Source organism: Ascaphus truei, unplaced genomic scaffold (genome assembly GCF_040206685.1).
Source record: "Ascaphus truei isolate aAscTru1 unplaced genomic scaffold, aAscTru1.hap1 HAP1_SCAFFOLD_361, whole genome shotgun sequence".
Taxonomy (NCBI): Eukaryota; Metazoa; Chordata; class Amphibia; order Anura; family Ascaphidae; genus Ascaphus; species Ascaphus truei.
In genome coordinates, this window is record NW_027456629.1 from 250,058 (window position 1) to 272,654 (window position 22,597).

Below are 22,597 nucleotides of genomic sequence, written 5' to 3' on the forward strand. Positions count from 1 at the left end.
GTTATGGGAGATTTAATATCTCCAAGGGCTTGCAGGTGTGGGCGCATGAGGCTGTCTGGGATGAAGGGGGGCACATTGGACAGGATGATTTTTGTGCCTAACCCCTCCATGGGTTCTATGGGGATGTAGGTCCCCCTACACTGATGCCTTTCTGCACCAGGGTGTGGGTGGCAGCCAGCGTACGGAGGAAGAAAATGCCCCTCCCATACATCTTGCTGGCTGCCACCACAGCAGAGGGACCCACAACTTTTTCCACAGCCCTCACATAGATCTCCATGTTGAGGCCAGGTGACATTGGGCACCTCACCCCAAGCTTCCTGCTCAGACAGGGCATGGCCCCAGCATTGTTATTACTGGGGTCAATGCCTGCAGCTGCCACCTGCGCCCAAGTTGGAACTGGGACTGCAGGGGTTAAACTGACAACAGGAGCTGGGGGAGGTGTGGCCAGGGCACTGGATGTACCAGGCCTAGGGCTGTGGTTATTGCTCCTAGGGGCCCCAGTTTTTGGAGTCCGATGTCCAGGTGTGGCCCCCATTGCTGCACTAGTCCTATTCCCCCCAGACATGATGAAATAAGCCTCTAAGTAAGGGGAGGAAATAGTGCTGAGGGAGAGAGGTGCAGGGAGAAACTGTCCCTTTAAGAACCAATTAACTCTCTCTGCACAGGGAGGGGAAGAAAAACAGCTTTTTAAAACCTGCTGTAATCTTCTCTTTCTCCCCTTATTATTTAACTCTCTCTCTTACAAGAAACCACACCACAATATTGAAGGTCTTAAAGTAAGACACAGAGCTCCCAAAAAAGCAAATGACAAAAGGAAATCAGGCTTAAATTAATGTGAAACTAGAAGTAAAATAAACAGCCAGGGGTAGGGGAGGAGAGAGGGTTTGAGACTGCAGTTTCCTGCCAGCCAAACTGCATCTTATGCTGGGTTAAAACACTGCAGCCTCTGGGTGCAAACCAAAAACGGTTTTAAAACCTGAAAAAGCACCCAAAACCCTCTAAAAACTCACAGTATACTGCCAGTATTCTCCCCCACAGATCCACAGCAAAATATACCAAATAAAGAAAGAATAAAGCTGATTCCTTACCAAATGCCTGGGAGCTCTTCACACACGCTTCTGAGTGAGAAGCTAGAGATAGGTCAGGGGGAGAAGAGGAGGAGACAGGTGAGCCAGTAAGGGAGATGAAGTCTGTAGAGCATGAGAGGAGGGGCCAGGGGTCTGGGAAAGCCTACAAGAGGAGCGTGTGCGCGCGCCCTCTGTAAGGTTAGAGTGCGTGCGCACAGGCTGCGTCACAGGGCGCGCAGCGCCACGCCGCAGGGGCACTGCCGAGGGTGGAGGAAAGACAGGAGGAGAGACTGCATGAGGTAAGGGGACCGTAACGGGAGCCGAGGGGGGCCGTGAGTGGGGAGCACTGCAACGGGGAACGGGAGACCGAGAAAGTGCGTGTCTTGCGGGGAGCGCGCGCAGACGCCGGGAGAGCATCAGAGGCTGCCGCAGAGGGACAGATGCGGGAGGAGGAAGGGAGAATAGCAGGGGGAGGCAAGGAAAAGACAAGAGGGTAGGAAGGAGCGGAGTGCCAAGGACACATGGAGGGGAAGGAATCCCCTGAACCGTCACACTTGGCAAGTATAACGATGACTCTTACCTCTCCAACCCTGACCTGGCTACCTCGACCAATCTACATTCCAGATGTGCCCCCGTGGCCGTGGGTGGCATTTGTACCCATTCCTATCTCAGTCCCGGGGTCCCTCCTTATTTGTGGTGAGCACAGTGTTACAGATATGCAACGTTGCATAGACTGATCACCCTTCTCTGTAGACATGTTTATATGAGTTTTTTTCTATACTATATAAACCAATCAAAAACTGAAAAGCACAGATATGCAACTTTTGGCACACAAATTAAACAAGCAATGCCATGTAAATATTACATCAGTTAAAGAACGTGTGGAAGTTCATTATGAATTGAATAGTTCAATCTAATAATAATGTAGAATTTTGCCCTAAAAATAAATGCAATGTAAATAATATAACAATTGACTAAAATATTAATGTAAAGTAAATTGCAACTATTCACCAATGGTTCCTACGGTAGTTATACAACTATATTTAAAATTGTAAGATATATTCTAAAATTACCTACAATTGTAAAATACAAATTTGTAAAATATGGCTGTGTAAGTGTCACATAAAGTGCCTGTGTAATTAAAATTGGAGGTGAAGTATAAAAGAAGAACTGGACTCTGCACTTCATCAACAACCATGCAACTATGAGAACTTGACTTTTCTCAAAGTTTTTTTTACACGTCTGCAGACTCAGTTTCTAAGCTGCTGTTTAATCTTCAGTGCTACACTGCCCTCCCAGGCCTAATTTATACACCTGCTCTTTCACCTTCTCTTCTTATCCTCTATTACCTGGGAACGCTCTCCTCCTATCTGTCTCTCCTTGCATCTCATTATGCCCTCTCTATTGCTTTTTCTGTTTGCTATTTCTTCACTTCTTTGTAAATTTTTCTGTTCTCTCCAACTTCCCACTCTCCTCCTATCCACATTTCTTCATCGCCCCTTCCCTCCACCTATGCTTGTGCCCAAACACTGCACCACTATGTACACACATTTCCCAACAACTTCTACACCTCTCAATAAAAAGCATACCCACATATCCTTTTCTCAACTCCTCTCTCTCTACTCCTCCTTGCTGCTGGGGATATCTCTCCTAATCCTTGACCCAGACACATATTGGGAGCAGTGTGCATGGGGGGAAGGAGGGAGTGCAAAGAGAGGGGAGGAGGAACAGCAGGATCATTAGGAGGAGGAAAGAGACACCAAGTAGAGTTGTAGACAGATGAGATGAGTAGGAGAGGAGGGGGTGCAGTGTGCACAGAAAGGAGCAGACACAGTAAGGCACGGAGGGCAAAGAGAGGGGAAGAGAGAGTGCAAAGAGGAGCTGGACATGATGGAGGAGAGAGTAAGGTGGGGAAAAGGCAATGGTGAAAGTAGATTTTTATTCCTACATGTACTCACCAAGGCATTTAAAACATTGGAGTTTCCACCGGGTCTCCCACTCCCTCTTGTCAGCGGCTTTGTGAGCTCTCCCACCCTTTTTCACACCTCCTCGCTCTCACCCTCCTTTTGCCCTCCTCTCTGAATGTGTTTCTCTCTCCCTGTATCTCTTACTCTTATCCCCTCTCTTCCCCCTCTCTTCCTCACTCAATTTCCCCCCTCTCTTCCTCACTATTCTTCTCCCCACCTCCCCTCTCACTTTCCCCCAAAACTATCACTACTCTCTCTCTATTGCTCACCCTCACCTCCCCCTCTCAATTTCACCTCCCCCTCTCTCTATTTCTCACACACACGCACGCGCGCACACACACGCACCCACGCATACACACACTTCCAACCACAATAATTAATTATCCCCTCCAGAATAATAAATTAAAATGGTACAACTCACTGTAAGTCTTATCATGTATGTAAATGAACTGGTGGTATCCTAATTACTTTTCACGGAGAAGAAAATAAATTACTTAGAAGCGTGACACTGTCAGAAGAGAGATGGCTTCAACAAAAATGGTGTCATGAAAAAGGAAAAAAGACAATATGTTCAACACATATGTTACCATGAAAACATTGAAAGGCTATGTTTTTTTTTAAGGCATCAATAAACTAGATTTATCTAATTGAACCACCAATGGAACCTTTAGATGTTACATGCTGTAAAAATAGATTACTTACAGTATACTGTAAATGATGCCGATAGCAGCTAGATCCTTTCCAATGGATCAAGGGAGCCTTTTTTGAACTACGTGTTTTAATTATATTTGCCCACCAGAGACGTGCTCTATCGATCCTAAACTCCCTTTGTTGATTATGGTGTATAATGAAGCTGCATTCTGCTTCTGTCAAATTAATTAGGATATTGCAATTTAGACATATGACTCATCAATGTTGCTAGGATTATATCAGTGCTGTTTGCATTTAACCCGGTCTGAAATTATTGTAACTCCTGAATTGTTTTTAAAATAAATACTGTATATATTTTTAGACCTTTCACTACATTTTACTTTTACTTTCATATATTTAACCTGAAAAATAAATTTTTGTGCACGAGCAGTAGAGTTTTGCGATTGGACACTATGGCAGATATATATTTGAATGTCTGTCTGAATTTGATTAGTTAAAGAGGTAGCCCCTCCTAGAATACTAATGAAAGGGACCTATTTAAGGAATACATTTGGCTGATTGACAATAAATATCATACATCTGTACTGTATTATAAAATATGAGTATTTTTTAAATGGTCCAGATGGCACAACAGTACCAAAGATACGTAGTTATATAGTTACATAGTAGTTACATAGTTACAGTACATAGTAGATGAGGTTGAAAAAAGACATGTGTCCATCAAGTTCAACCTATGCTAAATTTAGACAACAGAGACTTTGGGGGCTATGCACTAAGCTGTGATAACTGCTTTTAAAAGCGATAAGTGGCTTTTAAGGCCAATACAGCCTGCTGCGCTATTCACTAAGCAGTGATAACAGCGTTTTATCGGCCTTAAAAGGCATTTTTTCAGCCCTGTCAAAAAAACACGTCTGATCAGGCAAAAAACGTCAAACGCGCCTCTTTTTGCCAGTCAGCGGGATTCACTAAGCAGTGAAAAGTCAATCGTGCTTTAAAAGTACGCCAGATTTTTGCACCAGCTAAAGGCTGGTGCAAAGAAAAGGACTTTGGATTTTTTTTTACCTGTGGCCTGTTCCTGTTTGATTTCGTGGATTGGTTCGAGAGCTTGTGGTGTCTCCAGGAATCGGAGGATGAAGACTTCTAAAGGTAAGGAAAAACGTAGAATGTATGTTATTTTTCTTTTACAGGTTTTTAATTTTTTTTTAAATCGTGATTGCATTTTTTCTATGCCCATTCATTGCCACTGTATTTATGTATGTCTCTTTATGGATATACATACATACAGGGGACAAGCAATGGTTATTTTTGCAAATGCTTGCTTTTATGTATTTTAAATGTATTTTGCTTCTTTGTTTAGAAATGTTTGGCCAATTTAATTTTTAGTTTTATTTAGTAAGATGTCATTTTTTGTGGTGTTTTAAATAGTTTATTTTGGGGGGGGGGTGGCTTGCTTTGTAATAGTGGCTTCTTTTTGGTAGTTACATTTTTTCTGATGGTGTTTACTTTGAGCTTTCATTTATTTATTAATGTTTTGGTGTTTTAATTGTTAATTATGGTATTTATTTTGGATTGGATTAATTGATTGCTAGTAATTTAGTTCTGTATACTTCTTTATTTGTTTTTAGTTTCTCATTGTTTTGATTGCATTGGATCTTGTTTGTGATTGTTCTTTTAGGTTGCCCATTGACTGGCATAGTATTAAATGATGCCCATATTATATGGGCATGATGTGCCAACTGTGCTTTTCAATTGTTTAATTGGCATTTGTTATCTATTTAATTGGCTTTGTGATATGTTTTATTTTGCTACGTGCTGTGTTCTATTTGACTATGTAATGTTTTTGATTTGGGCCTGTTTTTTTATTCTTTCCCTATTTCTTTCTAGAGTGGTAAATGATGCCCATATTATATGAGCCTGATGTACCCACTGTACCAATGAAGGGGTGAAGGGTGGGGTTAGTTGCCTGGGGAGGGTGGTTAGGTTTCCTGGGTGCGTTATGGCAGAAGGTAGGTTAACCCCTTCTTTACTATGGCGGTTATTAACCGCAAAGGTGATTAAGGGGCTAGGGCAGTGTTTCCCAAAGTGTGCGCCGTGGCGCCCTGGTGTGCCGCGGCTTGGCTAGAGGGGCGTCGTGATCAGGGCCGCCAGTAGCGGGAAAAAAGGGCTGATAGTTCATTTAAAAAAAAAAAAAACCTCTGAAGCCGGCGCCGGGTCTCCCTGGCAGCGCCTGACTCTCCGCATGCTTGCTTATGCGTGCGGAGGAGGAGAGACTTCCCCGAGAGCGGCAGGTTTGAAATTTGCCGCTCGGGGAAGTGGAGGAGCGGCATTGCAACTATAGAGCCACCAGACAGAGGCAGCAGCACCAAGGTTTGTGTGTGTGTGTGTGTGTGTGTGTGTGAAAAACGGCTGCAGGGTGTGTGTGTGTGTGTGTGTGAAAAACGGGCTGCAGGGTGTGTGTGTGTGTGTGTGTGTTTGTATGTGTGTGTGTGTGTGTGTGTGTGAAAAACGGGCTGCAGTGTGTGTGTGTGTGTGTGTGTGTGAAAAACGGGCTGCAGTGTGTGTGTGTGTGTGTGTGTGTGTGTGTGTGTGTGTGTGTGTGTGTGTGTGTGTGTGTGTGTGTGTGTGTGTGTGTGTGTGTGTGTGTGTGTGTGTGTGTGTGTGTGTGAAAAACGGGCTGCAGGGGTGTGTGTGTGAAAAACGGGCTGCAGGGTGTGTGTGTGTGTGTGTGTGTGTGTGTGTGTGTGTGTGTGTGTGTGTGTGTGTGTGTGTGTGTGTGTGTGTGTGTGTGTGTGTGTGTGTGTGTGTGTGTGTGTGTGTGTGTGTGTGTGTGTGTGTGTGTGAAAAACGGGCTGCAGGGTGTGTGTGTGTGTGTGTGTGTGTGTGTGTGTGTGTGTGTGTGTGTGTGTGTGTGTGTGTGTGTGTGTGTGTGTGTGTGTGAAAAACGGGCTGCAGGGTGTGTGTGTGTGTGTGTGTGTGTGTGTGAAAAACGGGCTGCAGGGTGTGTGAGACTATCTCAAGGGTGGGATCGCCCCTAGCGGACCCCGTGCGAGGAGACCTGGGATCGGAAAGAATCATCAAGCGACTGATCCTTTGCGAAGTTGTTTGCTGGCCCGAGTGCAGGAGCGCTCGGCAGGTACCCTCATAAGTGCACCAACTATACCATTCTCACATTACCTATTCACATAGTGGCAGCGCTGACCACGGGACAAAAGGGGTTAGGCTGTGGACACGGTGTGGGGATACACGGTGGTGGGCGGGTATGCTCCTAGTGGAGTAAGAGACACTGAGAGGACTGAGTTACATGGTGGAGATACCCCTGCGGGGGAAGTGTTAGTAGTGTACGTTATAAGAGTGTGTTATTGCCTGCATATATTCTGCGTTACAGTAAACTCGTTTTATGTATATCCCTGAGTACGTGGTTATTGTATATGCAGGTCTTGCGTAGACAAGCTTCTATATCCCTAGAACCCTACACAGGTGGAGGCGCTGAACCCGAGAACGATCCAGAGGATTCACCCCAGGCTCTCACTGGCGGAGGCTCAGACCTCCTGTGAGCCTGACAGGTATAACGCACCACACCTGGATACATGTAGGTTCCCCCCTACATTCATAATATATAGATATATGTGATTGGGTGGGGTGGAACACCCGTTACATTTGGAGGCGCTGCTGAGATCCTACCTGGGGTGCCCTGTTTTTTTGTTGTCCGATTTAACCACCATCATGTCCGTGCCGTCGAAGCAAGACGTCCATGACTGGGCCTTAGCGCGCTGCGTGTCCCCAAGGCGCGTGGTTGCAGTGGCGGGAGTATCCAATGATACGTCCTGTTACACCATACGCACCCAAGTATGGGACTGCCCGGGACTGGCCACTGCCCGGCTGATAGACTTAAAACTGGAGGTCGGTGGCCGGAAAACCACCTACCTTATGGCCACTGAATATGACATATGCTCAGAGACTGTTCCTCATGTATTGACCCCCCCCGAGCCCTCTGCAGAGGACTGTATCATGATCTATCCTGACACCCAGGCTCTTGACGACGCACCTGCACCTGCTGGACCAAGCGCAAGCCATTGGGCCACCAGTACTCGTCACGGGACTGGCCCCCCCAAGGTCTCCTTCACCCCGAGCGGTGTCGGGGAAGCTAGCAGCTCACCCACTCCTTATAGACGGCCCGGCGGGCCCCCAACCATGCCTAGGGTAGAAGCTGGACCCAGTAGTGGCGACCTTTCCTTGCACCTGATCGCCTCCCAACTAGTAGAAGCTGCCACCATCTCGACCCAAGCCCAGCACTATCGGAAACTAAAGGCTTTTTCTGGGATTCTGCCGACGCCTGCGGGGGAAGAAGGGATCGAGGCCTGGAGGGTCCATACACTCCAAGCCATAGCGGAGTGGTCGTGCTCTGAAGCCAGCAAAAGACAGAGGCTGGTCGAGTGCCTCCGAGGTCCAGCCGCTTGGCTAGCACGTATGCACTGAAACGTGGAAGGAGAAGTTACTGCACAGGAACTAGTGGAAATGCTAATTCAGTCCTTTGCCCGAAAAGACGACGAGGATGAGCTAATGGCTCAGTTCAAAGCTCTTCGCCAAAAGGAAGGACAGGATTTATCTGCCTTTGTTTGTGATCTACAGCTGTCCCTGGGGACCCTCCTGGACAAACGTATCATTTCTGCGGCTGAAGCGGACCTATACCGACTCAAACAGTTACTCAAGGGGTCGTTACCTGATCACAACATAGCTACTGCACCGACACACTTTATTCGAGCAAATACCCGGTATGTACCTGGCAGATACCTGGAATGCGCCGCTCCTCACCTCTGACAAGCCCCGTTGCATTTGCCTTCCCAGCCTGGGTTCATGCCTGGCTGACGGGCGGCTGATCTGTTAAATGATAATGATTAGGATTTAATAGGCTGCAATGCTTCGCGTGTCTACCAGATGGCATAAATTCATGAATTGTAATGCAGTATATATATATATACTGTGCAGTATTGCAGCCAGCGGGAATAAAATGCTTCAATCCCTGCTTGGAAAATACCTCAATGCACTCGGGCAGAAAACAGTCACAAACCTCAATACACCCGGGTATACCCGAATTCGTGGGACTAGCCAAGCTCGAATAAAGTGTGTCGCCAGTGTATAATGATGCGGGCCGCACCGACCGCTGTAGTACCCCCCAAGTACAGGGAATTAATGGAGTACATCAGAGAACATGAAGTGCAGCGACATTTCCATGAACCAAAGAAACCCAAAGCTACCATCAAGAGTGATCCCGTGGTTCCCGCTGCCCCGAAGGGTAAGAAATCTTCCGCCCCAGAGGAGGAAGCGACTCACAAGCCGCCTGCCAGGGAAAGTCGTGTTCCTGAGAGGTCATCATCCGCGTACAAGGGTCGTCCTGAGCGCCGCAAAGTAGTTTGCTACAACTGCGGGAAGAAAGGCCACGTCTCTTACAACTGTCCGGAGAGGGAGGCCCCTCCAGAAGAAAAACCGCCCGACAGAAGAAACCCAGCCCGGTCGATGGTATGCCGAGTACAAACTGCCGAGTCTGGCCCGGAAACCCCTTTGGGAGCCCCCGATGTCCCTGCTGTCGCCAGCCCCGGGGATGACGCCTCCTCCCGGGAAGCTTTTAGCCAAGTAGGCCCCACGGCTATCATACGGGTGTTACTGGAAGGGATCTATGCGTCGGCCCTACTGGACACAGGATCACAAGTGACCATTATATACCGCCCGTTCTATGACCAGCACCTCAGACACTGCCCCCTGAGAGCGGTCGATCATGTGAAAGTACGGGGGTTAAGCAATGAAGACTACCCCATCGATGGGATTGTAAGGGTTCAAATGGAAATACCCCAGCTGAACACCGGCAAGAGACACCCCATGCATTTAGCGGCCCTGGTTTGCCCGGAGCCCCAAGACCAGTGCAAGTACCCGATCATCTTGGGCACCAACGCTGATATAGTACAAGCGGTGATCCGAGCGTACCTGAAAGAGACTAACGAGTTGCCGCTAGCCACCTGTCTCATAGATCCGGTCCTACGAGAAGAGTGCAAACGGGTATATGCCCTGGAGCGTCACGGGGATCTCTACAACCGTCAACACGGACTGACGATCATATTACCAGGGGGAGTGCAAAGAATGGCCGTCTGGTGTTGTTATCCCGAACGAGATGAGAGCGATCAGCTGTTCTCTCTGGAGAGTACGCCTGAAGAAGACGAAGTTCAGAGAGGGTATAGGGTACTACCCGAAGTGAGGGAGTGGATGGCTAAGATCCCTCTACGAACCCACGTGTATGTGCAGAACCTCTCCCCCTTCCCGATGGAATTTGATGCCGACCAGAAGTTGGGTTGCATATATCCGGTCAGCCCTGTAGAAAACAAGCCTCAGGTGAAGGCGGCGGCCGTGGATGAGCGGTTAGTCGATCTGGACTTCAACTTCTGTGAGTCGACGCTGTCCACCAGGTGGAAAGAACGGTTGACAACCCATCTGAATCAACGACGAGATGTGTTCTCCATGAGTGAGATGGATGTGGGGTGCAGTCGCAGTGCCCAACATACCATTCGACTGAGTGATGCCACTCCGTTCCGAGAACGCTCTCGTCGCATCGCCCCGCGGGATGTGGACGATGTGAGGAACGTCATACAAGACATGGAAATCGCTGGGATTTTGACGGAGTCTCGGGGCCCTACGCGTCACCCATAGTGGTGGTGCGGAAAAAGAACGGTTCCGTACGTCTGTGTGTCGACTATCGAACTCTGAACAATCGTACTATACCGGATCAGTACAACCTTCCGCGCATTGAAGAGATCCTGAATGCTCTGAATGGAAGCCAATGGTTCAGCGTGCTCGATCTACGATCTGGATACTATCAGGTACCTATGACTGCCGAGGATCAGGAGAAGACAGCTTTCGTCTGCCCCCTTGGGTTCTATCAATTTACACGTATGCCCCAAGGTATATGTGGGGCCCCTGCTACCTTCCAGCGATTGATGGAAAAGACTATCGGGGACATGAGCCTGCGGGAGTGTCTTGTATACCTGGATGACGTCATTGTCTTCGGAAGAACTCTAGAAGAGCACGAAGAGAGATAGATGCTTAAAGTGATAGACCATCTGGGGAACGAAGGATTGAAATTGTCCCTAGACAAGTGCCGGTTTTGCCATACCTCAGTGACCTACGTTGGACACATCGTGTCCGCCCAAGGGATCGCCACCGACCCCGCCAAGGTAGAAGCAGTCGTGAACTGGCCTCGTCCCGAGAATGTCACGGAGCTGCGATCCTTCCTGGGATTCTGTGGGTACTACCGTCGTTTCGTAGAAGGGTACTCTAGTTGAGCGAAACCCCTGAACAATCTGTTGAAGATATACCCCGACGAAACCGGGAGGAAGGCTGTATCAGCTCGCCAACCGTTTGGTGATAAATGGACGTCTGAGTGTGAACAGGCCTTCTCGAAATTGAAGAAATGTCTGACCGAAGCGCCGGTGCTTGCGTATGCTGATCCCGAACAACCATACATTCTGCATGTGGATGCCAGTCTCAATGGACTGGGTGCCGTCCTGCACCAGAAGCACCCCGAGGGCCTTCGGCCTGTTGCCTACATCAGTCGCAGTCTGACCCCCAGTGAACAGAGGTACCCCGTCCACAAGTTGGAGTTTCTGGCCCTCAAGTGGGCGATCACCGAGAAGCTCAACGACTACCTGTACGGAGTGACGTTTGAGGTAAGGACGGATAACAATCCCCTCACGTACATCAATACGTCGGCCAAATTAGATGCAGCAGGACACCGATGGCTGGCCGCTCTAAACAATTACAGGTTTTCCATGAAGTATAAGCCGGGACCATTGAATGTCGGGGCTGACGCACTCTCCCGACGGCCCGGACTACTTGCTACCCCAGATGATGAGGAATGGGAAGAACTCCCAGGACCCGGAGTGCGAGCTATGTGTAGCACTGCCGCCATCGTCAATGACCAAGTGGCCTTCTCAGAATTACGAGTGGCAGATTCATTGGGATGCCAGTCGCAGGCTGTCCCAGCCGCTTACTGCGGCCCCAAAGGGATGAACATAACGCACGACAAGGTGCTACGGTGGAAAGATCTGGTAGATTATCAAATACGAGATCCTGTCGTCAGTATCATTAGGCAAGCCGTTGAAAAGAAGAACCCAGCCCTTCTGAAGCGTGCTCCCAATGACTTAGTGGCATTGCTCATGCGGGAAGTGGACAAATTCGAAATAGACAATTGCTTGCTCTATTGGGTGGTGCAATACCACAACCACCCGGATAGGCGACAACTAGTCCTCCCAAAGAACTTGCAATACATGGTGTTGAAGTCCCTACATGATGAGCATGGACATCTCGGAATAGAGAAGACTTTTGGGTTGGTCAGAGACCGGTTTTTCTGGCCCAAGATGCGAGAGGCCGTTGAACGCCACTGTCGCCGTTGTACTAAGTGTACACAGTGCAAGACTTTGCCCACCAGAGCAGCCCCTATGGGCCATCTGAAGAGTTCTGGTCCCATGGACCTTGTGTGTATGGACTTTCTGTGCATTGAGCCTGATAGCCGGGGAATATGCAATGTGCTGGTCATCACGGACCATTACACCCGGTACGCCCAGGCCTTCCCCACGAAAGATCAGAAAGCCCTCACAGTCTCCCAGCAGCACTGCAGCCTCACACCCCCCCCTCCCTCTGGCAGCACACCGGCCCTCCCTCCCCACAGCACACTGGCCCTCCCTCCCCGCAGCACCCTGGCCCTCCCCCCACGTGGCACAGGCCCCCGCAGCACTGACCTCCCCCGTGCAGGGACCGGCCGTTCAGCCATATCCCCACCCCCCCGTATCGGTGTGTATTTATTTGTGTGTGTGTGTGTATCTGCATCTGTGTGTGTGTATCTGTGTGTATTTATTTATTTATGTGTGTGTGTATTTATGTGTGTGTGTATTTGTGTGTGTGTGTATTTGTGTGTGTGTGTGTGTGTGTATTTGTGTGTGTGTGTGTATTTGTGTGTGTGTGTAATTATGTGTGTGAGTATTTGTGTGTGTATTTATGTGTGTCTGTGTGCAGGGAGCTGCCTGCACGGATCTCCTGCCTTTCCTCCCTCCCTGAGAGAGTGAGAGAGAGAGTGAGAGAGAGTGTGTCTGAGAGAGAGTGTGTCTGAGAGAGTGAGAGAGAGTGTCTGAGAGAGTGAGAGTGTCTGAGAGAGTGAGAGAGAGAGTGTGTCTGAGAGAGTGAGAGAGTGTATCTGAGAGAGTGAGAGAGATAGTGTCTGTCTGAGAGAGGTAGAGTGTGTGTCTGAGAGAAGTAGAGTGTCTGTCTGAGAGAGGGAGAGTGTCTGTCTGAGAGAGGTAGAGTGTCTGTCTGAGAGAGGGAGAGTGTCTGTCTGAGAGAGGGAGAGTGTCTGTCTGAGAGAGGGAGAGTGTCTGTCTGAGAGAGGGAGAGTGTCTGTCTGAGAGAGGGAGATTGTCTGTCTGAGAGAGGGAGAGTGTCTGCCTGAGAGAGGGAGAGTGTCTGCCTGAGAGAGGGAGAGTGTCTGCCTGAGAGAGGGAGAGTGTCTGTCTGAGAGAGGGAGAGTGTCTGTCTGAGAGAGGGAGAGAGTGAGGTCAGAGAGAGTGAGAGAGTGAGGTCAGAGAGAGTGAGAGAGTGAGGTCAGAGAGAGTGAGAGAGTGAGGTCAGAGAGAGTGAGAGAGTGAGGTCAGAGAGAGTGAGAGAGAGAGGTCAGAGAGAGTGAGAGAGAGAGGTCAGAGCGAGTGAGAGAGAGAAGTCAGAGAGAGAGAGAGGTCTGAGAGAGAGGTCTGAGAGAGAGGTCTGAGAGAGAGGTCTGAGAGAGAGAGAGGTCTGAGAGAGAGGTCTGAGAGAGAGGTCTGAGAGAGAGGTCTGAGAGAGAGGTCTGAGAGAGAGAGAGGTCTGATAGAGAGAGAGAGAGGTCTGAGAGAGAGGGGTCTGAGAGAGAGAGGTCTGAGAGAGAGAGAGAGAGCTCTGAGAGAGAGAGAGGTCTGAGAGAGAGAGAGAGAGGTCTGAGAGAGAGGTCTGAGAGAGAGAGAGGTCTGAGAGAGAGGTCTGAGAGAGAGAGAGGTCTGAGAGAGAGAGAGAGGTCTGAGAGAGAGAGAGGTCTGAGAGAGAGAGAGAGGTCTGAGAGAGAGAGGTCTGAGAGAGAGAGAGAGAGGTCAGAGAGAGAGAGTGAGGTCTGAGAGAGAGAGAGAGAGAGGTCTGAGAGAGAGAGAGAGAGAGAGAGAGAGAGATCTGAGAGAGAGAGAGGTCTGAGAGAGAGAGAGAGAGAGGTCTGAGAGAGAGATAGGTCAGAGAGAGAGAGAGAGAGAGAGAGAGAGAGAGACAGGTCTGAGAGAGAGAGAGAGAGAGAGAGAGGTCTGAGAGAGAGAGAGAGAGAGAGGTCTGAGAGAGAGAGGTCTGAGAGAGAGAGAGTTCTGAGAGAGAGAGAGAGAGAGAGAGAGAGAGAGAGAGAGAGAGGTCTGAGAGAGAGAGAGAGGTCTGAGAGAGAGAGAGAGGTCTGAGAGAGAGAGGTCTGAGAGAGAGAGAAGTCTGAGAGAGAGAGAGGTCTGAGAGAGAGAGGTCTGAGAGAGAGAGGTCTGAGAGAGAGAGGTCTGAGAGAGAGAGAGGTCTGAGAGAGAGAGAGGTCTGAGAGAAAGAGAGGTCTGAGAGAGAAAGAGAGGTCTGAGAGAAAGAGTGAGGTCTGAGAGAGAGAGAGAGAGAGAGAGAGAGAGAGAGTGAAGTCTGAGAGAGAGAGAGAGTGAGGTCTGAGAGAGAGAGAGAGTGAGGTCTAAGAGAGAGAGAGTGAGGTCTGAGAGAGAGAGTGAGGTCTGAGAGAGAGAGAGAGAGAGAGAGTGAGGTCCGAGAGAGAGAGTGAGGTCCGAGAGAGAGTGAGGTCAGAGAGAGAGTGAGGTCTGAGAGATAGAGAGAGTGAGGTCTGAGAGAGAGAGAGAGTGAGGTCTGAGAGAGAGATTGGGGTCTGAGAGAGAGAGAGAGTGAGGTCTGAGAGAGAGAGAGAGAGTGAGGTCTGAGAGAGAGAGAGTGAGGTCTGAGAGAGAGAGAGTGAGGTCTGAGAGAGAGAGAGAGTGAGGTCTGAGAGAGAGAGAGTGAGGTCTGAGAGAGAGAGAGTGAGGTCTGAGAGAGAGAGAGTGAGGTCTGAGAGAGAGAGAGTGAGGTCTGAGAGAGAGAGTGAGGTCTGAGAGAGAGAGTGAGGTCTAAGAGAGAGAGAGAGAGAGAGAGGTCTGAGAGAGAGAGAGTGAGGTCTGAGAGAGAAAGAGAGTGAGGTCTGAGAGAGAGAGTGAGGTCTGAGAGAGAGAGAGAGTGAGGTCTGAGAGAGAGAGAGTGAGGTCTGAGAGAGAGAGAGTGAGGTCTGAGAGAGAGAGAGAGTGAGGTCTGAGAGAGAGAGAGAGAGAGAGAGAGAGAGAGAGAGAGAGAGAGAGTGAGGTCTGAGAGAGAGAGTGAGGTCTGAGAGAGAGTGAGGTCTGAGAGAGAGAGAGTGAGGTCTGAGAGAGAGAGAGAGTGAGGTCTGAGAGAGAGAGAGTGAGGTCTGAGAGAGAGAGAGTGAGGTCTGAGAGAGAGAGTGAGGTCTGAGAGAGAGAGTGAGGTCTGAGAGAGAGAGAGAGAGAGAGAGAGAGGTCTGAGAGAGAGAGAGAGAGTGAGGTCTGAGAGAGAGAGAGAGAGAGAGAGAGTGAGGTCTGAGAGAGAGAGTGAGGTCTGAGAGAGAGAGAGAGTGAGGTCTGAGAGAGAGAGAGTGAGGTCTGAGAAAGAGAGAGTGAGGTCTGAGAGAGAGAGTGAGGTCTGAGAGAGAGAGAGTGAGGTCTGAGAGAGAGAGAGTGAGGTCTGAGAGAGAGAGAGTGAGGTCTGAGAGAGAGAGAGTGAGGTCTGAGAGAGAGAGAGAGAGTGAGGTCTGAGAGAGAGAGAGAGTGAGGTCCGAGAGAGAGAGAGTGAGGTCCGAGAGAGAGAGATTGAGAGTGTGTGAGAGTGTCTGAGAGAGACACCAACTGCACACTGCAACTGTTAGGTATGTATAAACACCTTTGTTTTTACTTTGGGCGCCGCGGAAAAATCCTGTTCACCTTGGGGAGCCTTGAAAAATTCTGATTGCTTTGGGGAGCCTTGAACCGAAAAAGTTTGGGAACCACTGGGCTAGGGGACATTAGATTGTATTTATCAGGTATGCTTTCTGGCAACGGAGGACATGGCCCTGCAGTATGCTGACGAGGACGCCCATCATATTACCAGGGGTAAGTAGAATGGTTTTTAATTACTTTATTTATGCTTCATGGCTAATGTTGTGTTTAATAATGGACAAATAATCTATTATCCATATCTGGATAATAGTTATTTTACCCATTACTGTACTGTATGTGTTTGGTGGGGGGAGGTGTATTTATTGAAATGTAGACCATGTTTTATATCTTTTTTTAAAACAGGAATGGTACCACAAGCCAGCAAGGACCCAAGGGGACCACCCGAGGACCCCCGGACGTCCACGGGGATCACCTGAGGACCCACTGATACCTGTGGGGAGGAACCGGGGGCCCCACAGCTGTGGGGGCCCAGACACCTGCAGGGACCACCTGAGGACCCCCAGACACCCATGGAACCACCTGAGGGTCCCCAGACAGCAGTGGGGACGACCCAGTGACCCTCAGACACCACGGGAACCACCTGGAGGCCCACAGAGCCTAGCGGGGACCACCTGAGGGCCCCAAGACACCCGTGGAAACCCCCCGGGGTGCACTGTGGGGCCTGCGGACACCCATGGGGACCCCCGCCGGCCTGTTGTATTGTGTCTAAAAAATAACTAATGGTTTTATGTGGGGGCACAGCGTGGGTGGGTTGTGTATTGTTGTTTAATAAATATTTTAATGGTGTATTGGGGGCCTAGGAGGTGGGTAGTAGGGCTGTTGTGTTTTTTTATTGTGGGTAGCGGGTGGGTGAAGGGGGTATTTTCCCCAAGGATGGGTGTTTAGGCCTACCGGGTGGGTATTGGGGGAGGATGGGTAAACCCCTTAATTGCTATAGCAGTTACTAACCGCTAAGGTGAATAAGGGGCTAGGGGACATTAGATTGTCTTTTTTATGATTCTGTATTGTTTGTGGCAACGGAGGACATGGATGGTGATGAAGATGAGGATAGCCCAGCCTGGCAGGGGTGAGTGCAAGATTTATTTACTTTATTTATGCTGCTAAATGTTGTATTTTAAATGGGTCAAATGCACTATTATCCATATCTGGATAATAGTAATTTTGACCATTATTGTTCTGTATGTGTTAGGGGATGGGGGGGAGGGCGGTGTATTTATATAAAAGTATTTATTTATGTATTTTTTGGGGGGCACAGGATTGGTACCGCAGGCAAGCGGGAACCACCCGGACACCCCTGTGGGGACCCAGGAACCCCTGTGGGGACCACCCGAGGGCCACAGCCAGCCTATAGTATCATTCTTGTGCATAAAAAAATTAACATCTTCTATGTATGTTAGTGGTTGTTGGGGGCACAGGGGATGGGTTTGTTGTGTATTGCAATGTTTATTGGGGGCAAATGTCCCCAATAAACATGGTATTGTGTCTTAACCCCTTCATTGCCTTAGCGGAAAGCTCCTGAGGTAATGAAGCTGCTTTAATGTCTTTTTTTTTTAATAGTGTGCAGGAGCAGGGGGTCTCCTGAGATAAACCGCTTTGATTTCTGGCTCAGGAACCACCTGCTTCCTGAGTTACAGGCCCTGGTATGGGGCCTCGTATGCCAGTGTCGCCGTCATTTTTAAAGCGTCCCCGTCGCGTGATGTGTGATGTAAATAATGGAGGAGATACCAGTACCCCATATCTGGATCTCTAACTCAGGAAGCATAGGGTCCCTGAGGCTAAAATCAAAGCGGTTCAGGAGACCCCCTGCTCCCTCACAATATTAATACAAATTATATTAAATCAGCTTCATTACAATAGCGGATAGCTGCTACGGTAATGAATTATTTTTTATTGTGATATGTGTTTTGATACTAGTGTAGATGAGCAGGGGGTCTCCTGAGCTGAACCGCATTGTTTTCAGCCTCGGGACCCCGTACTTCATGAGATACAGGCCCTGTTATGGGTGCCGGTATCCCCCTACAGGATTTAAATTTCCCGGTTACGTGACACGGGAGCTTTAAAAGCACGGGGGACACCGGCACCCCATAACGGGGCCTGTATCTCATGACACCAATGCGGTTCAGCTCAGGAGACCCCCTGCACATGTACACTATTATTAAAATGTATATATTTACTGTATGATTGCCTGTAACAGCCGTGCATGGAGACACAGCATCTCCATGCAATGCAGTTCTTACAGGCTGCTTTTTTTAAAATCAGCTATTGCGCTGTAGAACTTTAAGCACGATAGCATATTTTTGCCAGCCTGGACCAAAATGCGCTTCTTTTGTTAGTGAATCCCGCGTTTGGCTTCACTTTGTGTCGGGCGAGTCAAAAACTCCCAACCGACCGCAAAAGCGCTGCTTAGTGCATAGCCCCCATTATCCGATATTTGTATTTACAGTATACTGATCCAGAGGAAGGCAAACAAATAGCCCCAGTGACATATCCAATGATACCTAATAAGGGGAAAATTAAATTCCTTCCTGACTCCAAGAATTGGCAATCGGATTACTCCCTGGATCAACATTCTTCCCATGTTAAATTGTTTGGTATATCCCTGTATACCGTTCCCTTCTAAAAAGATGTCCAACCTTTTTTTTGAAATAAATCTATTGTATCTGCCATCACAGTCTCGTTGGGCAATGAATTCCACATGTTAACTGCCCTTACTGTAAAGAACCCTTTCCTTTGTTGCTGGTGAAATCTCCTTTCCTCCAACCTTAAGGGATGAGCCTGTGTCATTTGTACTGCCCTTGGGATGAATACAGTAGTTCTTTTGAAAGCTCCTTGTATTGCCACTGAATATATTTATATATAGTTATCATATCCCCTCTTAGATGTCTTTTTTCTAATGTAAACAAATCTAATTTAGCTAGCCCCTCCTCATAAAGCAGATTATCCATCCCCTTTATTAATTTGGGGACTCTTCTTTGCACTTTCTCTAGTTCCATAATGTATTTTCTAAGGACTAGTGCACAAAATTGTTCTCCATATTCAAGGTGTGGTCTTACTAATGCTTCATTGCTGTGTAATGTAATATAAAATCTTGTTTGCCTTTGCTGCTACTGCTGGACTTTGGGCACTATTGCTAAGCATCCTGTCTACAAGCACTTCTAAATACTTCTCCATCAAGGATTCTCCTAATTTATCCCCATTTAATTTGTAAGTTGCCTGTTTATTCTAGTTTCCCAAATGCATAATCTTACATTTATCTGTATTAAACCTCATCTGCCATTTATCTGCCCAAGTTTCCAGTCTCTCCACGTTTTCTGGAGAGAAATTACATCTTGCTCTGATTCACAATTTAGTATCATCAGCAAAGATGGAGACATTGCTCTCGATGCAAACCTCAAAGTCATTAATAAACAAATTAAAAAGCTGCGGTCCCAGTACCAATCCCTTAGGAACTCCACTCACGATCCTAGCCCAACCTGAAAAGGTTCCATTTATTACAACCCTCTGTGTCTATCCTTCAACCAGTTTTGAATCCAGGTGCAAATATTATTACTGAGTCCAATTTGCTTTATTTTGTACAGTAACCTTGTGTGTCACCATATCAAAAGCCTTTGCAAAATCTAAGTAGACTACATCAACTGCATTGCCATGGTCTAAATTCCTACTTACTGCCTCAAAGAAACAAATAAGGTTAGTTTTGCATGATCTATCCTTCATAAATACATGCTGACTATTACTAATAATTTTATTTTGCATTAGGTATTCCTGAATATTATCTCATACTAAGCCTCCTAGTAGCTTCCCCATTATTGATATCAGGCTTACAGGACTGTAATTCTCCGGTTGTGATCTAGCTCCATTTTTAAATATAGGCACCATGTCTGCTTTACGCCAATCTTGTGGTACTGAGCTTGTGAAAATTGAGTCCTTGAATATTAAATGCAATGGTTTGGCTTTTACTGAATTTAGCTCATTAAGAACTCTTTGGTGTATGCCATCGGGGCCAGGTGCCTTATTTACTTAAATTTTATAAAGCAGCATATGTTGCTTCCTCCTGCGGAACTGCTATTGCAATTGATTCTTTCCTGGTAAATATAGAGGCAAATAATTAGTTTAATACCTCTGCTTTTTTTTATCTCCAATAATTTGCTAATTTGTCTTCCCATCTCACACTGAAAGGGTCTTATATTTTCTTTTTTTGTTATTAAGGTACTTTAATAACTTTTTAGGGTTGATCTTACTTTCTATTCCAATCCTTTTTTCATTATTCATTTTTGCTAAATGTGGGCATGTGTAACATGTAGATTGTCCAATTGTTAACAATCGATCTCAGTATACCAAACTGTATATATTTTTGCTCAAACATTACTATTATGTCGAAAGTCTGTACATGAAACAAAAGTGATATTCCAGCTTTGTTCTATTCTATGTACTCACCCACCAGCCATCCTACGCAAAATCTACCCGCCTCAAATGCTCGGAAAACTGACCAAGAATATAGAAATCGTGACAGGAACCAGGATATCGGGCTGCCACATTCAGAATGTTTATGTGTGCATCACATATGACCTGCTGTAACGAGTGCTTGACACAAACAGGACGGGACCACAAGGCCGAGGTGGGGATTAGTAAACGCTGACCAGAAGCCACGAGGCCAACCATGTGATGGAGTCATTTTAGGTCAAGTATGTGACATCATCTAAAGGGAGTCACATGGTGTACAACAACCAATCAGATTGGGATTTGGATCCCACGATCTGATTGGCTGAAATACCATGTGACGCCGGCTTAGTGACGTCATGTTAAAGGGAAATGAAGCACAGCCATTGTGATTGGCAGGCATCATTCCCTTTAAATGACGTCATAAATAAAAAATCGAAATCAGCTCATGGTGTTACAACCAATCAGATGGCAGTTGAACCAGCTCCCGCCCAAATGTGACATCACAAGCCATATTTAAGGCTGTGACGCCTCATTTGAGCCCAAGAAGACGACGAGACAACATCGGTTGGGATCTACCATGTGGTTTTTTTGATTGACAGATGAAGACAGAAGAGAAAGAAGATACAGAAATAATTACAGAAGAAGATAGAAGAAGGTGATTAAAGATAGAAGAAAGAAGAACTGGGTTCCTGATCAGGATCTTCATGGCGGATGGCATCGGATGCTGTTTGAGCCCTTCGCGGTACCTGAGCTTCCTGTTTCCCCGGGAGTCAGAGGGCAAGCACTTCTAAAGGTAAGTAATATATTGAATATATGGAAATGTATTTTTTTTTACAGGTTTTTCGATTGGATGTATATTTTTATTTTTTCTTTGCACATTGATTGATAATATATTAATCAGTACCTCTTTAGGGTACAGATCAATAAATTATTAGGCCAATAATATCGTTTTTAATTTCTTGCTTTGTATTGATGGTGAATGGTTTTTGAATGTTTTATTATTGTGTGTTTTGTGCATTACTGTATTGTGATTAGGTGCCTATGGTGTGCTATAGTGGCTTATCATGTCCATATTATTATATGGGTATGATGTACTACAATAACAATCAATCGGTACAGGGTGGGTATAGTGGGTCTGGGGAGGGTGGTTAGGCCTCCCGGATGGGTATCAGGACAGGGTGGGTTAACCCCTTAATTACTGTAGCGGTTAATAACCGCTAAGGTGATTAAGGGGTTAGGGGACATTAGATTGTATTGGCTATGTATTTTTCTGACAACGGAGGATAGGAAACTTACATTATCCTGATGAGGATGCCCTTCATATTGCAGTGGTAAATAGAACTGTATTTATTTACTTGATTTATGAATGCTGGCTAATGTTGTGTTTAATAATGGGCAGATAATCTATTATCCATATCTGGATAATAGTTATTTTGACCATTACTGTACTGTATGTGTTTGGTAGGGGGGAGGGAGGTGTATTTATTTATGTGTAGGACGTGTTTTATTTTTTTACATATAGGATTGGTACCGTAGGGTTGCGGAGACCCATGGAGACCACCTGAAGACCCTCGGATGCCCACGGGTACCACCTGAGGACCCCCGGCCGCCCACGGGTACCACCTGCCGACCCATGGGGGACACCTGTGGGGAAGAACCGGGGGCCCCACAGCTGTGGGGGGCCCGCAGACTTGCATGGACCACCCGAGGTCCCCAGACACCTGTGGGGATGACCCGGGGATCCCCAGACACCCGCGGGATCATCCATGGACCCCTTTGTGGCCCGCAGTAACCCACAGCGGCCACCTGGATACTCCCTTGGGTGCACTGTGGACACCCGTCGGGACCACTGGGTATACCCCGTCGGTCTGGGGTATTAATCCTGTGTGTAAAATAATACATCTTGGTTTAATGGGGGGCACTACAGTAAATATTTTTACATTTAAATTATATTCCTAGTGTAGGTGAGCAGGGGGTCTTCGGAGCAGAACCGTGTTGGTTTCAGGTCCGGGAACCCCGTGCATCCCGAGATACAGGCCCCGGTATGGGGTGCCGGTATCCCTCTGCTTTGTTTACATCCCACGTGGGTTTTAAGATGGAGGAGATACCGGCACCTCATATAGGGGCCTGTAACTCGGGAAGTAGGGGGTCCCTCGATCTGAAACCAATGTGGTTCAGCTCCGGAGACCCCCTGCTACATTACTGTAATGTTAGAATTTTAATCAAATCCCCGCAATCGCCTGTGAGAAGCGTGCAGTTAGAGTGACTGATTCAGCCTCTTACTGCGCGTCTATTACATAAAGGCAGACCCCGGTAGGATTCACACAGCAGGGACTGCTGTGTTACTCCGGCGGGCCATTAGTCTTCCGCAGCGCAACTTGTGAGGATCTCGGGCATATCTCGA